A 16,541-nucleotide genomic window follows, 5' to 3' on the forward strand; every position below is an offset into this window, starting at 1 on the left:
TGGCGCTGTGTAAGTTTATTGAAGCCAGTGAATTGATTTATAATGAACTGGAACGTTCATATTAACGTTATTCACACCAGCCTGCACTAGACCAGGAAGCAAAAGATGGCTGAGAGAGGGTTTCACAGTCAGCATAAGTTCATTGGAGGTTGTCCTGCCATCAGAAAACATAGGCTTGCCCTCTGCAAGCAAGGGCACGACGTGTCCAGGGCTGAGTGTCCCTTTGGTGGCAGCTGAATCTCAGACTGGCCTAAACCAGTCATGAAACCACAGCCTCGTATGCTTTCCTTAGTCTTTGGGTTTTACTGCATGGACAAGACCTGAGACCTGAGGTCCCCTGCTAAAGCCAAGCGGAACAAGATACGGTATTGGCAGTCTTTTTAAGGAAAAGAATGAGGAGGAAAAACTGCCTCAGGGAAATAAATGTCCCCTTCCTTTATCTCATAGGACTGGTTAGAAATATCCTTAGTGGATCATTTTCATGACAGGAGCTTTCAGAAGCACCTCAGGAGCACAGGTCTCCTCACCAGGTCAAAAAGTGAGTTTCATACTGTGAGGCTGGCTGCAGGTGGTTTAGTGAGTGTCAATAGTTTTGAAGAAGGCAAGATTTGTGTTTGCCCTCTTAAGCTCTGGCATAAAGGTTTGGTGTGGTTTGGTTTGGTTTTATCCAGATGACAACTAACATGGTGAAGATACCTCACTGCTAAATCCTCGTACAGGGAGCCTGTACGAGGTAGCCACAGGCCTTTCCTTTTTAAGCATAAAAAGCTGTGTCTTTTATCATATGCAAGAGTTATTCCACAATAAAAATACAGTGAAGACAAGGCTCTTAAGTTTTACCAAAGGAAAACTCACTGAAGTCAGCCTCACATGGGGTACAGGGCTGATCTTGGTGAATTTATCTTATGGCAAAACTAAAGCATGTTGCCTGTGCTGTGCTTTTACCTCTGGCTACACAAGCATATTGCCTGTCTGGAGGGGTAACAGAAAGCACCAATATAAAGGCAGTTTAGGTGAAGACAGCAGTCTCTCCTCGCCTATTTTACGGCACAATAAGGCTGTCTTGATCTCTGCTGGTATTTTTGCAGCAGGATTCCAAATTTGTGTTAATTATCCATTGGCAAAAGCTACTTTTTTTGCCTGTAAAGATCGTCTTGGCAAAACGGGGTTGCAGCTCAGACAGAGGGTAGGAAAGCCTCCGCGAGGGGATTGCTGCTAAGACAGACTTGTGCATGCAGCACGTACATCTGCATTCTTAGACACATTAGCGTCAAAAACCCCAGCACACTGGGAACTTAGCGTGGGCTAAGCTGTAATGCTCGCTCTCTGCGCACTGCTGTTATCCTGTAATTTTGCCTCAGGACAGGCTTAGCCAAGCCTGCATACATTTATCCGTATGAATAGCAAGTATTTCACGGAAGGCAGGAAGCAAACCAGGTGGGCTTGCCGGCCAGGGGAGTAATGGTTGTATTTACAAGGACTGAGCGCATATTGAGCGCCTCGCTCCATATTCCCTTGTTCCTTACACGTCCAGCTGGTTTTTGCAAAGACGCTTTCCAGGGCTTGTTGCTTGCAGCCTGCATGTTGCTGACATGGGCAGGCCTGGGATGGTGGGCCACACCGGTTTGGAGTATGTCAGCTTAGCTGCTGTTCGCCTGCTACCGCGGCTAAATGCACTTAGGAGACTTCTCTCTCTTTCACCCCTCCGCTATTTTTTTTCCCTTTTGGTGGAGGACAGAGGAGCCTTTGAAAGCTTTTGATAAACTTATGTAATTGGGTATGTTTTCCAAAGCACGGCTCTGTTCTTTCTGAGGGCTTAGCTAAGAACATTATTCCGATTCTTCTCTAGGCCTTCAAAAGTGCCGATCCTTTCAAACATGTGCAGTGTGAAGGATTACAAATTTGTTTTTCAAAGGACCCCAAATCCCTGCTGCTTTCATCAGTTCCCCTCCTTGTGCCCCCAGTTTTCCTTTCCCCCCGCCAGCCTCACAGCCCCAGCTCCAAGCTGCAGGACGCTGACACTCCCTCTTCTCCTGTCCCTCCACCTCTCACTTTTTCATCTGCTTTTCAGCTCCCCCGGGGCCCTTACCCCCCAATATTTTTTTTATATGCAAACAAAAGTGCAGAGAAGCATTGCCATGGCAGCAATGCCGCAGTGGGCCCTCCCCTCTGTGTGGATGCGAGCCCTAAAATTTTAAAATAATGGCCTGAAAAGAACAGGAAGGGGACAGCTTGAGGCAGAGAAAGGGAGTGAGGGAGAGCGCAAAAGCAATGAAAAGTGGGACAAAACCATTGGAAATGCATTCAGGCTGACATCACCACCCTTTCCCACAGTGGTCATTCACTTAGGAGGCTCCAGTGTCCATTCACTGTCTTAAAGCTAGCTTTCTAGAGCCCTGGGAGACCATCTTTCCCGGCCTGAATGCCTTTTTTGTTTTGAAACAGTGAACTGTTTCTGAAACCCTGCATAAAGGGCTGAGTAATTCACTGCAGTTGCCAGGAAGTCTGAGCCACTTGTGAGCTAACAATAGTTAACTTTATCTGCCGGCCCGAGCCCCCCTTCCAGCTGTAGGTCCCGAATTCTAATAAGGGCTTTACTCATGCCTCTGAGGTTATGGTAATATTTTATACATCTTTTTTCATTAAGACACAGTCATAGCTACTGTTGAGGCACCGGAGGCAAGTGCTGTCGATTGACGAGGGGGGGTGGGTAAAGGGGGGGAAAGAAGGAAAATAGCTTTTTATATCAGGCAGGCAGTTTGGCCATTTTATACTAGAAATATAAACTTGGTTTGGGGGGAACCGGGGAATGTAAATTTTAAAAAATCGTATTAGAAACCCCAGAGTCAAGCAAGACCTTATGATTATTTTCTATCTGTGAAACAGCCTCAGCTTTTCATATTTTGGGGTTGTTGGTTTTATTTTTTGCTCTCCTTCTTCTCTGTCCCTGCACTGCCGGCATGACGGTGACAAGGAAGAGGGTGAATCATGAGGGAAGTAGATTAATTTGTTTGGGTTTCCCTTTTAATCCGGATTTGGATGTTGATGCTCAGAAAAATTCTGCACAGTGACAGCACAGCTGTGTATAAGTGGTGACACAAAACAGTGATTCATACAACGGTCCTGCAACACCGATAATCATGGTGTGCCTTTGAAAGATGAGGATCATCAGATTTCTTCTTTACCTTCTGAACTAGTTGCTTTCCTGAGAACTAATGAAATCAAGTTCAGTGCAAGAAAAGTTCTAAATTACCCCTTCATCCTCCAATGTTCTGGAAAAGAAAAAAAAGATATTGCTTATTCCTTACTTTTAAGCAAGTGATCACTCGGAGTGGAATTTATTTCAGAGCACCGCTGTGAACATTCCTGTTCAAGGTAGAAGATGGCACAGCTTGAACAACTCTTCTGTGTTTGGAAGAGTTGGTGTACATGTCTTGGTGTACAGGTCTTGCTCGCTGTGCCTTGAGAAATAGCATTAGAAATGCCTGGATGAGAATAAAAGCACATCTTTCAAAGTTCCACTCAATACTTTATTAATGTTTATAAAAAGTGATTGAAAGATGCATACAGGTTTTGTAAAACCACAGAGATGTGCTCGATATACTCCCCTAGCACAGCAATACCATTTTCTTGATCTGTACTCGTCACACCAACTGATGCCAGTGGGAGCTGCATATGTTGTGGATGAGGTCACTACAGGGTCGCTGCATAGTAAATAAGTTGCTTGGCTTTTTGGGTAAGTTCAAGTATCGAATCGCTTTCATATCTTCTCTCCAAGTGACCTTTACCAGGGGGGAATACCATGCTCTGATGGAGTGACAGATTTGAACTGGCCCTGTTCCTGTCTAACAGCAGTGACTTCTGAACTTCGCTGTGGGTTTGTCTTGACAAGAATGAAAAGCTGCTTTCAGAGGGTGGAGGCTCACAAGCTATGCATTGTGTGTGCACACATGTGGGTGCATATACGTCCCCCCCTCCCCAAATACTCTCTTTTCCTCTAATCCAGATGAACTGTGGGAGCAGAGTCAGATATCAGATGGCAGAGCCCACAGGTAGCAGGCAGAGGGGAGAGCGGGGATGCAGGAGAGCCGTTTTACAAAAGACATTTATTAATCATGAACTAACTGTAAAGCCATCGAAGCTACCCCGGTGGCCCTGACTGAAAGCTCTGATCTGCTGGTAGTGCGACTTTCAGAGCTCTCTTGGCATGGGCCGCTTCTGCTCTTGAGCTGAAAACACGTGAGCTGAAGCTGACTATGTTGTATTTTGACAACCATTTAAATAAAATGAATTTATTTGCTAATCCTTTGGGGGAAGGAAGTATAAATTAGAGGGACTAAGAGCATACAATTGAGAGAAAAGGAGTCCAGCTTTCTAATTTACAGTGACCTTCAGGATTCACCGTAAACCTTTACCACCCCCAAATGAACATTTCATCTCATTCTGGAGATAAGTTTCCATGCATGTAAAAAATCCGACTGCTTTTTTACATGTCCAAATGCAGACCAAGCTGTTTTGAAAGCCATGGCCTGTGATGTGGACTTAAAATTTGTCCCTTAATATATTCTTTTGCCACATGTGTCTGTATGACGTAATCGCTTTCTAATCATCTCCTCCCTCTCAGAGCACCGTAAATACTCCAAGCAACTGTATGCCTCAACTAGATGGAGTATGATTTCATTCTCTCACTCCATTGGGCTACCTACCCACTTACATGTGCAATACTGAGGAATCACCATCAAATTTGGGCATGATAGGATGCTAGGAAAAAAAAAATGACAGAAAGGATTAAAAAAATACTGCTGTATTTCAAACTGATAGGCACGATTTCTTCTAGAAAAAGACAGTGACTGAGATTTTTTTCCTTTTTAGATAACCAGGTCAAACATTTTACACCCTGTGTTGTGAAACCTCAAAACCTCAGCTGTGGAGTTACCTGGGATGGAGCCACTCCACGGCTTTTATGTTTTACTTGTGCTTTCAACTTGCATAAAGCAGTCTCTTTGATCTCAGTGCCCTGCTCAGCCCCTTTTGGCTCCTAATGCTCTGTCCTCTGCTTTTAGTGACTTCCTTTTTTTCTGTTTCTAAGCCTGGTCTCTCTTTCCTTCTGTTCTGGCAGACCTGTCTCTCACTCCCCAAGTTTTCATTATATAGTGGGATTCTTTCTCCTATTCTGCCACCTGGGCTGTGTCTCGCTTGTTCTTGTTCACTCCCCCTTCAAACAAAGGCCTCTTTGTTTCCAAGCCTCTCCTGTTGGACTTAGCTTTCTCTTTTATTAGAAAGTTCTGGCTAAGAAAGCCTCAGCATCCTGTCAAGGACCACACTAGCTCCTGGTAAGTGCGTCCTACAGCCCTAGAGCTGCTCAGAGCTACCTTGGGATCCAAAACTCTGTGAAGAACAAATGGCTGACAGCACACAGCTCACTCAGATAGTGCTCTGCTCTCCTCCTGACAGCCTCTGTCCTGGAAGCAGCGAGGTAAAAGATGCTCCATATTCGTAGTGCAGGTTTGACTTGTCATGAGGCTCCTGCGTGAGACGATCTGACAGCTTTCCACCCATTTGTGTCATGGGGACAGCATGAAACCACGGAAGGTGAGCTACAAGAGCAGACTGTAACTTTGCTGGCCCAGTTCTTCCACTGGACAGCAATGGCTCCCCAGGCTTTTCTGCATCTGGCTTAAGAGAGGTCTCTGCTGAACCAGAAAGGGGACCCTAGCAATCGTATCTGACACTGAGGGCCACAGCATTCCTCCTCACTCTCTTCCTCATGCAAGGGCTGAGAAAAGGCAAGTGTTGTGAAAGCTGTAAGAGAGTTGCGTACGTGTGTAAAGGGATGTTTATGCCAGTTCTCAGCTAGGATCTCTATTACAAGATAAAATTGAGGCAGGAGAAAAGGCCTTTCCTCTTTTTACACCTTTAGAGAGTAAATATTGTAAAATAAAACTGCAGAAGAGACAGCAAACCCGATGCAAGTCTCTGTTATACCCAGCATCAGCATACCAAAGTCACTGGCATGAACCCAACGTTTGGAGTTTGCCTGTTCATTACCTGGATTGCTCCATTTTGACGGTGCACTGGTTTAGCACTGATGTAACACCTTCACAGTCAAACTCTGTCAATCCAGTTTGAAAGACTTTACGCATTTCTTTCAGGTGGCCAGGCAAGCAAAGCAAAATGAAAGCTGCTGGTGGGTGAAAGGAATAAAAAAACAGGATAAGAGAGTGTGATATTTCTCAGACCCACACTGAGAACGCTGCAGGAATCCTAAAGAACACATCCAAGCTGAAAGGAGAGAGGAACATTTTTTGGCTGGAGTTGGTGCAAAAGATGACTGTGCAAGCACCGAGGGCAGGCCTGCCTCTTTTTTTGAACGGCTCAGGGAATAGATTTGGCCGCAGGGTAACGGGAGGCAACTCCTTTTTCTACTTTTTAATGCTTGCCTGTCTGTGTAACATAACCAGAAAACTTCATTTCTGCTCTGGGAAATGCCACTTAAGAATCGAGCCATTAGTCCTTCATTCAGAAACCTGATGTTTGCCCAGCCATTCTCTCAAGTCACCTTTGCCAGTGAAGTCTAATTTCAACTGCATGTGTGTCTTTATCTTTTCTGAAGCAGGAAATATTAATCACTAAATCTGATTGGTCTCACTGCTGCTTACCCCAGGGCAGCTTTTTTAGCTTATGAAAACTGGTGTCAGTTGACATTGTCATCCACATGGCTTGATGAGTAAGAGCCGAAGCTGAGCTATTTCCATTTTAACTAGACAATAAAGCAGAGCAGCTGATAAACGCTGAGGTACCGTAGATTTCAGCAGGGAGGTTTTATGAAATGAAGTTTTCTCACTGGCCTCATACCCATCCTATTACTGGAAATGGAGCTGCCTATGCTCATCCTTTTAATGTTTTTATTAAGAGATCTCATCAAAAGACAGGAGAAGACTGTGCAGCCAACTGAGAAAATTAAGGGGGGAAAGTCTTATTGTTATATAAATGTCCCTTCCTCCCATTTTTGCAGAGCTGTTCTTGATCCTTTCAAAGCAGTCTCCCTTTGAGAAAAGAAGATGCTGTTAGTTCGAATCATACAAAGGAGAAATTACAACAGTCTTTTATGTTAATATTTTAGTCCATTAATGCCATTATTATTTATCTAGCACAAACTGAATGCTAGGGGCTTTTCAGATAGCAAACTCTGTGTATGGTGTACGGGTGATCCATGCAAGAGGACGTGTGAGTCAGCATCTAATCAGGTGCTGGCCTGCCCCTGAGGAGATGGGCACTGGGATCCCAGCTCTGCGGCACAGGGGTAAGCCAGACTAAACCCACTTTTCAAAGTTGCTCGGCTCTGAGCTTTGAGGTACGAGGCCTATCTCTCAGCACGTTACTCTTCCTGCTGGTAAAAGAGAAGCCACTATGCTTTGTCGCTGTGTCTTTAGATTTCAGAAGGTGTCAGGAAAACGCAACTTCCCATGTAGATAAGGACTACTTAGCATACTGGGACACGCTCTCATTAGAGGCCTCCGTGCACTGCTACAGCGTGATACCTCAATAAATGCATTTCTTCCTCTGCCAGAACACTTTTTGATTTTCTGTACTCAGTTCCACAAACAAGCAGTGAAATTTCACCTATATTTTTAACAAGTTTGTTCTATACCTCCTTTTAAAGTTCGTTTTTTCCTTTGAAGAATGAATATTTTAGATTAAACAGAGAGAAAAAGCAAGGGGCAAGCTGAAGGATAAGGGCATGGCTTACAATGCTTAGGATGAAGTTTATTGTAATTTCCTTCATTTTTTTCCCCTCCTGTGCTTCCTTGGAGAGAAGTTTGAATGGAAAGTCAGGCAGGGTTGATTCTTGATTTCTCTAGATACCACTTTAGAGGAAAATTCACTACACTTAATTGCCTAAGCAATTGCCTAAGCAGGCAATACTTTCTGCTCTCAGTAGATAGGATTTTCTAAGCTGATGCACTCACCTGTCCTCTAACAAAGTTTCTGAAAACTGGAGATAAGAGATTGGTCTGGTCCAGAGGGTCTCCTCCAGTTTGGGTGGAAGGGCTGAGGTTACGCTCCTCCGTAGGGTCACTGCCATGCGTCACGCTTCAGAGAGACCACTCCGGTGATGAACAGAAGCAGCAGGTTAAAGGCAGGGTAGAAAGGGCGAAGTAGCTGCATTTCTTCTGATCTTTCCCACCTGCCCCCCTGCATATGCCAAAACAGAGGTGACACAGGCACAGCAGAAGAGGACTCCTCTTTGCTCTCTGAGGAGCACCGGGGCTGGTCCAGAGGAGCTGGAAAGAGCTTTTCCATGTGCCCTGGGGCCTCCCTTGGCTCCACAGACAGGAAAATGCTCAACAGTGATGTGCCTGAGTTCGCGTTTCACACAGCCCTTTCTGAAGCCACAGGACTGCATGACATTGTGCTTTAAAATACAACATTAAAGACCTTGAGACCCAAGGTCCTCTGCAGAGGGGACTGTGGGCAGTCATCTCTCATGCCCATGCCAATCCCCCTGTGATTAGTTGCTCACATAGTGGAGGATATGGCTCAGTGGCCCTGGACACATCACCTCTATATGCATCTAGGAGAATAGACATATAAATATATAGCCTCTGCCGGAGCTGAACACCTCTGAAGCCTCTGGGTGTATATTGCAATTCCGAGTTTGGTTTAGCTCAAACAAAGAAAAGTCCCAGCAAAGGTGTTTGATTTGGGACCTCTGCCTATAACTGAACCACATTATAGTTTTGATCCAAGTACATCTCTACTATATCTCTGCAAACCTAACCCTCCTTTATACATAGGTTGAAGTCTGCGTGCACACACAGGCAAATGCAGAGATGTCTCTGGGGAAGGCAGGCAGTCAAGTGGGGAATCCTGCGCACTGGGAGCCCACACTGAGCCCAGCTCATAAATAAAAAGGAGTGGCTTTCCACAGTGCCAGTTTCTTAACCTTTGCGATCATTAGCAACTTCTCCCTTCCATTGGAAAAAAAGCCAGCACTTCCTGCATTTTTCTAAGACACAAGCAAAGCATTTAGCACCACAAATAAGCTCATAATTTGACAGGCAAAATGCCAGGAAAAGTGAAAGCAGATTTCTCCCTCCAAGGCCCTGAATATCTTAGTAATCCTTTACTTGTTTTTCAAATGCTATTTCCTTTTTGTGTAATCACAGGTTCGGGTCAAGACACTCTTCAAAATATCATGCCCTGTCCATGTGCATTTTCTTAACCTTCCAGATGCTCACAGTTTCCTGCTTTGCCAGCCAAAACAAATGTAACACAGAAATGCCTATGCACGTCCAGAGCAGTCGCCGAGTAGCTTTCATTTTTAATTCACCTGCAGATGGATGTACCATCCATCCATGTATTTTTTTCCCTTATGTGCAAAGTCAGCATCCACAGAGTTGGCATAACAAGTATTCAAGAAGCTGTGTTTGCTGTGAAACTCATCAAAAGGAATTAGCCACAGTATGTGAACAATAACTGTAGATGGCAGGGCTACAAAAAGAGCTGAGGCTGATAAAGGCCATAGGCAGGCAGAATATTCAAGCCCCTTGAAAATGAAATAATGCTGTGTCTTCCCCAAGAAACTTCCAGCCAAGGAGCCCAATGGGTTTTCACAAGGGCTGGGGAAGCTGGTGGCACCCTGCGGTAGGGTCTGCCTGCCCCCGGCTCCTTGTTGGAGAGGAGCCTTTGGGTGCTCTCTTGGGACTGATCTGAGAGGATGGGGCTGTTCTCCTTCCCCTACCCACTCTCTGAAGGACCAGGCTTCCCCATCACAGATGGCCATCCAGTCCTGCAGAAACATGATGCTTCCCCGCAGTGGGTGTCCCAGCACTCTCCTCATCTAGGGAGGTGGTTCAAGGAAGACAGTAACGTAGCATGGGGCTTCGCTGCCTTTCTGTGGGGCTGCTGCTGCTTCAGAGGAAGGTGATAGTTGCATCAAGTCACAGTAAGTGAAATTCTGACTGAGTATAGGGAAAAAAGACCACTGTGAGAGCAGCTCAGCAAGGTTGTGGACTCCATCCTTGGAGACAGCCAAAACTCAACCAGACAGGCCTAAGCAACCTGCTCTAAGTTTAAAGTTAGCTGTGTTTTGGGAGGGGAATTGGACCTCCAAGGTCCCGTCCAGCCTAAACTGTCCCACAATTCTATGACAAGGAAGGACGAGATTAGCCTCTTTGCCCTTTTCTTCTTTTCCCAGTATACACCTTTTGGATTGGCACTTGACTGCTTTTCTGCTAGGAAGACAAGGTTTGAAGGTAACTCGTCACTCCATATACGCACCTGATTTTGAGGAGAAGCTCAAGCTTACATCCTGGTGGCACTTTTATGCAAATTTTTCAAAATGAAATGACTTGTTGAAAATCGTGCAGTACATTGGCAGCAGAGTGTGACTGTGCCCTGGTAGCCTGAGCACTAATGTTTTGTAGCCAGAGGACACGCTCTTCCCCAGTCCCTCTGAGGAAAGGAAAAGAACATTTCTGTGGGCAGCCTCTGTGAGGAACCTGTCGCCATGGTGAAATGCCAGTTGCGACTATACTATGTGAACCTCTTGAAATCCAACGTGTCAAGTGGCAAAAAATTAACCTTAAAACTAACCCCTACCAATCACATTAAAGGGAGAAGAATGACATATTTAATTTTGCTTAGTACTCACCAGGGAGAGAATGGACTCCAGCCTTGTTCATTAATATTTAATAAAAACTTTATTCATTTTCTTAAATAAAGGGTTTAATGTCTGACTTACACCTACTTCTTGGATCCCAGTGGAACTCATCTTCTTTGTTATCAGCTTTTGCATTTGCTCTTGGGATCTTTTTAAGAAAAAAATCTGTTTTTTCCTCCTCTTCTTCTTGACAATGAATCCTAAAGAAGTTAGCCAGACTGCAGGACAAAGACATTGCTTACAGTCGGGATAGCTGTAAGAGTGAGAGCCGTATGCTGGCTGAGTTGCAAATAGACATGGACCTGTTTCTCCTGCAGTCCACAGCAGGCTGCTAAGGGGTTCAGCCCCTCAGGAGCCCCCCGAGCTGACTGTACGCCCCACTCAATGCAGAGATGTGGCTAGCAGCACCGCACCGTAATTAACTCATTAATTAATCGTGCCGTGATGAGATGCATGGCTGAGGTGGCTGCTGCAGGAGTGCTTTAGGGCTCTGGGAGTAAATACAAAACCAAGCCCTGCTGCCAGCGTCATCAAAAGGGCACCCACCCTGCTTCATGCATCCCGGGGGGTGGCCTGGGGATCTGGCTGCGCATCCCACCGGTCCGCACGCAGAACTGAAGAGGAAGGGTGCAGGGAACCCCGCTCCAAAGCCGGCACTTCTTACCGGCGTGAGGCTGCCTGCCCTGCGTGCGGCCGGGGAGCGGGGAGGGCACAGCCCCAGCCGCTCTCTTGCCCCTACCTCCAGCCTACGGCGAGCGGTAATTAGCCGAGGAGTGTGTTAATTTGCAGCGTGCACTTAGTCCTCAAAATGGCTTTTGCTTTATTTAATGACAAAACGGATTTGCTTCCTGGCCAGTTCTGGGCATTTATTTACTCGGGTGCAAGAACACCCGGACCCATAGGGGAGAGGGAGGAGGAGGGGCCGCCCCCCGCGGCGGGGCCGCCCGAAGAGGGACGGCGGGGCCGGGGCTGCCCCTCGCCGCCCCCGGGCGCTGCCCCCCGCCGCTGCCCCTCCGCCTCCGCCGGTCCCCGGGCGCTGCGCCGCCCACCCGCCGGTTCCCGGTGGCGCCGGGGGCTGGCCGAAACAGGTGCGGTTTCCTGTTTCCCCAAAAATTTTTGTTGAAATGAAAGAAAGCACCTCTTGGTGGGACAGCGGGGGTGGAGGGTGGAAGGGAGTTTTTTTGGATCGGTGCAATTTTTGCATTGCAGAAGAATTTTTAAACGGTTTCTTGCTGTTCTGGGTTTTCTTTTTTCCCCTCGCCGAAGCTGTGAAATTTCCTGAGTTATGGAAAACACAGGTCCTTTCTCAGATTTTCAGGTCAGCAAGAAATTCGTGATCGTCTAATATGAAATCGCTGTGACTTTTGCCTGGTTTTGTTTGTGGTACACGCCACATGCAGGGAATGCATCACATGCACTTTCGGAGCTGAAAGATGAAGTCGAGGGAATGGTTCCGGATTTGTCTGCGTGTAACAGTGGTTAATTTGGCCAAAAGCCTGTGAAAAGAGCAATCACAAATGATTTCTGATGTTGATTGTATTATTCCATCACACAGAAAAGGGAAACTACAGGCCCACTTTTCTTTCACAGGATATGATTAATTCCCATTGATTTAATCACTGCTGGTGTGTGTGTCAGGTCAGGGACAGAGCAGGGAGAGGAGGGAGGACCCAATAGCAGAAAACCAAGCATTATCTCTAATCCTAAATTTTCCTCACTGGAAGTCACTGAAAGGCCTCAGCTACAGGATAACATTCATACACCTATTTTTTTCTGCCATAAACAGCAAAACATTTTATGAACAGAGTGGGAAATATGGATAGTCAAGTCAGGACTCCAAGATTACTTCACTGCTTACGGTAAAGCGCTGCAAGTCTGGATTTGAGAGGTTGCTAGTATCGTGCTGCGGGGTCTCGACAAAGCAAACAAATCTCTACGAAAATGGAAACACTTTCCCTGTGACAGGAGTGCCACTGCCTACACAGCTATTGGCAGTTTGCAAAGCCTGTATAATCGGTCATGGGGATAAAGGATAGAAATATTTCTAGATGCAGCACTTTTCTGCTGATTTCAGGATCGCGCTGCAAAGCAATATGACCATTCTCACGAATTCAGCTCTTGCATGTTCCCTGTTTCTTCTTGAGAACTATCTTCTTTCTCCAAAAAAGAACAGTGTCTGTCAAGGACACCTAATCCCTATTCGTTGCTCTCAGGAGGTTCATTCATGTGGCAAGAAAGACCACGGCTTAGCTGAGTGAAAGTGGGCTGATGTTCTAATTTTGTTCTTCTACTTTCCTTTTGTTTTACAATCTATTTAGGATTAGAAACTTTCTTAGGAGATGTAATTCTCCTGAAATGCAGTTTCTGTCAAAAAAGGAGGGACAAGGGAAAATCTTAAAAAGTTTGAAACGGTCTTGTTTCAGCAGTCTTTCACAGAATAGTGCTTCAAAAAAGCCCATAAAAATGTTTTGTTTTGACATTATCCAAATGCAACTTTTTGACCTTTTGTTTCAAAATGGCACTTTTCGTTTTAAAAGTGACCTAAACTAAAAGGAAGCAAAGTTCAACAAGAGAGCTAAGCACCTGGAGATTGAAGTGTACATTTCATTTTGGGTTGAACAGTTTAGTCTGAATTACCCCATCGAGAAACCCAGAATCATTTGCTGTAGTCAGAATGATGTTTCCCTCATTTGTCAACATAGGACAAAAATAATAAAAACATCTCTTACGTGCCCCCGCGTTAAGCTGAACACGTGGTTGGACAAAGTGAGCATATTTTTATTTGATTTGCAGTGACAGCAAAACCTTGAATGACAAAAGAGCTGCCTGAGATGCTTCTAATTTCTCTGTTGAGTTGGAGCAGGTTGGTTGCAAAAACACAGCAACAGCAAACCCAGCCTGGTACTTTTTGGTGATGTGAGAACTACAGCTGCAGATAGTAAAGCGGATGGTGAAGAAAATGAGGCTGACTGTCAGCCCTGAAATGGGCCAGCTGCAACTAAATTTCAGAGCCGAGAGGTGCTACCAGCTCCTTTGAACTGTTACAGTCCCTCACTTAGACACAGCCCTAAGACCTTTAATTTTGTCGCTGAAGCCCCGCAGCGCTGACCCAGCCGCCCCAAACAGCTTCCTTGGAGCTCTTCCCACATCCCCCTCAGCGCTGTGGCTGCTGCCCACGTGCACTGAGCTTGGAGGCTAAAAATTACCCCCAGTTATGAATACTACTGCATAGCAGGAGCATTGCTTTCTCCCTACGAAATCCCTCCATCTGGATTGTGTTACCGTCCCGCCAGCTAGCACATGCCGTCTGGGATTAACCGGCCTGTGAAACCGAAACCTGCCGGGGGCCAGTGTAAACCTGATTCTGCCCCCGAACCGGAGCCCCCCTGGAGGGCAGGTGGGAGACTCGGCCGTGCTTTTCTCAGGTGCCTCCTCTGGGGTTTGCTCCCTCAGAGGAGTCGGCACCTGTTTTACTTCCTGGCTTCAGAGATAGTCGAGACCACCCCTTCCCAGTCCCCATACTGACTTCCCCCTCATGCTCTGTTTTAGAGCCCCATTTGACCTCTGTTTTGGTCCTCCCGCTGAGTGCTGTTGCCCAAACCCACCTTTCACATGAGGGTTTTCCTCCTTCTTTCCTTTAGGAAGCCTTTCAGATCTTTGAGGGGATGGGAAAGGGCTTGGTGAGGCCCCTGCCAGCAGTACATGGATAGAGCAGGGGGTGAGCGTGTAGGAAACTTAAATCTATGTAGACTATACCATCCAGACACTTTGGCTGTCATCCTTACACTTTAAATCCCATGCAAGTGCATGAGGTCAACATTTGGCTTAGAGTCTGTCCTTGCCATTGTGTGTGTATGTATATGTGTGTGTATAAAAATAGCTCTATAGATACATATAAATTAATGAAGTTCAGCAAGTCTGTGAAATTAAGAACACAAATGTCACTGTAGTAGTTTGAAAAAATGAGTGACGCAAGGCTTAGCCCTTTCGTGCTACCCTTCCGTGTTGCAACAGCTTCTGCAAATAGGGTGTCAGGAGGGACTGGGAGACCTAAGTAGTTTGTCATGAGGCGTGGAGCCCTTCACCCTTGGTTCTCTGGTTCAGATGTGGCTCCACGCACAGTGCCTGAAGCTTGCAGCCATCAAGAGCAGTTTGTTATTTGTGTTGTTTCTGCCTTCATTCCAGAGACCTCTCGGAAATTGCCAGCCCCTTTGATCTGAGCTGAGGTTCCCATTGGAAAAATGGCTGTGAATAGAACAGGTGAAAGACTGTATTTATTTCTTTCTTCTTGTTCAGGGCCAAGGTAGACTGGCACACACCGAGGGCATAGCTGCACTTCCCCTGCCCTGTGCAACAAGGATGTTTCGTGGGTGCTACCGCTGGGCGTATAAAAGAGCAGTTTATTACAGCAGAAGCTCTGCTGATAGCACAGTGCCTGCAGTGCACTTACAAGGATGGCTGGATTATTAAGGGATGTAAAAAGAGCCTGTAAGAAGTGTCACTCCTACACACCAGGGTACAGCAGGAGGTGCACAGCGGCGGTCTGTGTGTCACTCACAGCAGGGATTGCCAGCACAATGGCTTCTGGTTTTGCTGCCTGTTCAGTATTATTTGTTTTATGTTGATACTGTCGATGCACTTAAAGAGATTATATATTTTTCCCATGGCATAAACAAAATGACTTGCATTTTGCAGGAAGAGTAATGGTAATGAGAAGTCAGGCTTCAAGGGGGAATGATGGTAAGGTTGACGGCAAGGAGAAATAAATCTTGTATGCTCAAATTTGTCTGAGCTGACTGCCATTTCCTTAAATACATTAATAAAGTCAAGTCCCTGTGTTCTTACCTTATGGGGAGGGGTAGAAGAGGGAATGGGCTGAGACCTCACAGCGGGCAGTGTTTTTAGTAGCTGATCTCTTACCATTAGCTCGAATCCAGCTTCAAACAAGACACGAGTTTGGTGGTTCTCCTCAGGCCGATGTCAAACCTTTGCCCTCCTTTTTCCATCCCCTGCCTTGACGCAGCCAGAGCTGGACATGATCACAGAGACGGAGGATGATGTAAGAACTCCTCTGAAGCCAGCTCGGCTTAAAAGGTCGCTTTGGGAGCAGCTCTGCCCTTCTCCTCCTACCCCACGTCACCCCTCTCACCCCCGGCTCAAGTGCGTAGCTATGAACTAGATTGAAATGGGAAGGGGGGATCATGCTATTAATAACTCTGAATTGCTGCTCCCTGAAGGGTGCTGAGCATTCATTTGTCCTTCGTTCCCAGGGGACAACATACTGTACCTTACAGCCATTTGTTGTTTGGGGTTATTTTTTCCCACCCAAATACAGAACAGTGGCAGCTGAGCCGCTGTATGAGAATAGCATTAAAATGTGTAATGCACCATAAATAAACAGAAATAGACAGCCAGGAAGCTGTGGTAATCACTGCTTTGATGTACCATGAATTATGATGTGTGTATATATGTGAGTGAGTGTGCGGGGGGGCAGGGGGGTTAAGGGCTTCATGTTTCTGGCTGTGCTTGTTTTGACTCAGCTGCTGTTGCTCTGGGAAGAGAGCGAGCCCAGCCTGCCCTTTACATATCTCCACCTTCGCACCGACAGCTGCTCTCCCTTGACTCAGAGGAAAGGGATCTCAACCTCCACCGCCTGTTCCCTTGGAGTCCCTCCCTCCTCCTCCTCCTTGTCCCCTCTGCCCCCATAGCAAGGCAGAAGGGGGAATCCTGGCCATCTCCCAGGGACCCGGTCGCTCCTCCTGCCTCCTAGGCAGGATCCTGTAACAGCCTGGGCTTCAACATCGCCTTCAGAAGTAGCTGATTTATGTTTCTTGGGTCTACATCAGGCTGGTGGTTTTTTTCCCTGCTGACTTGC

Source organism: Calonectris borealis, chromosome 3, assembly GCF_964195595.1.
Source record: "Calonectris borealis chromosome 3, bCalBor7.hap1.2, whole genome shotgun sequence".
Taxonomy (NCBI): domain Eukaryota; kingdom Metazoa; phylum Chordata; class Aves; order Procellariiformes; family Procellariidae; genus Calonectris; species Calonectris borealis.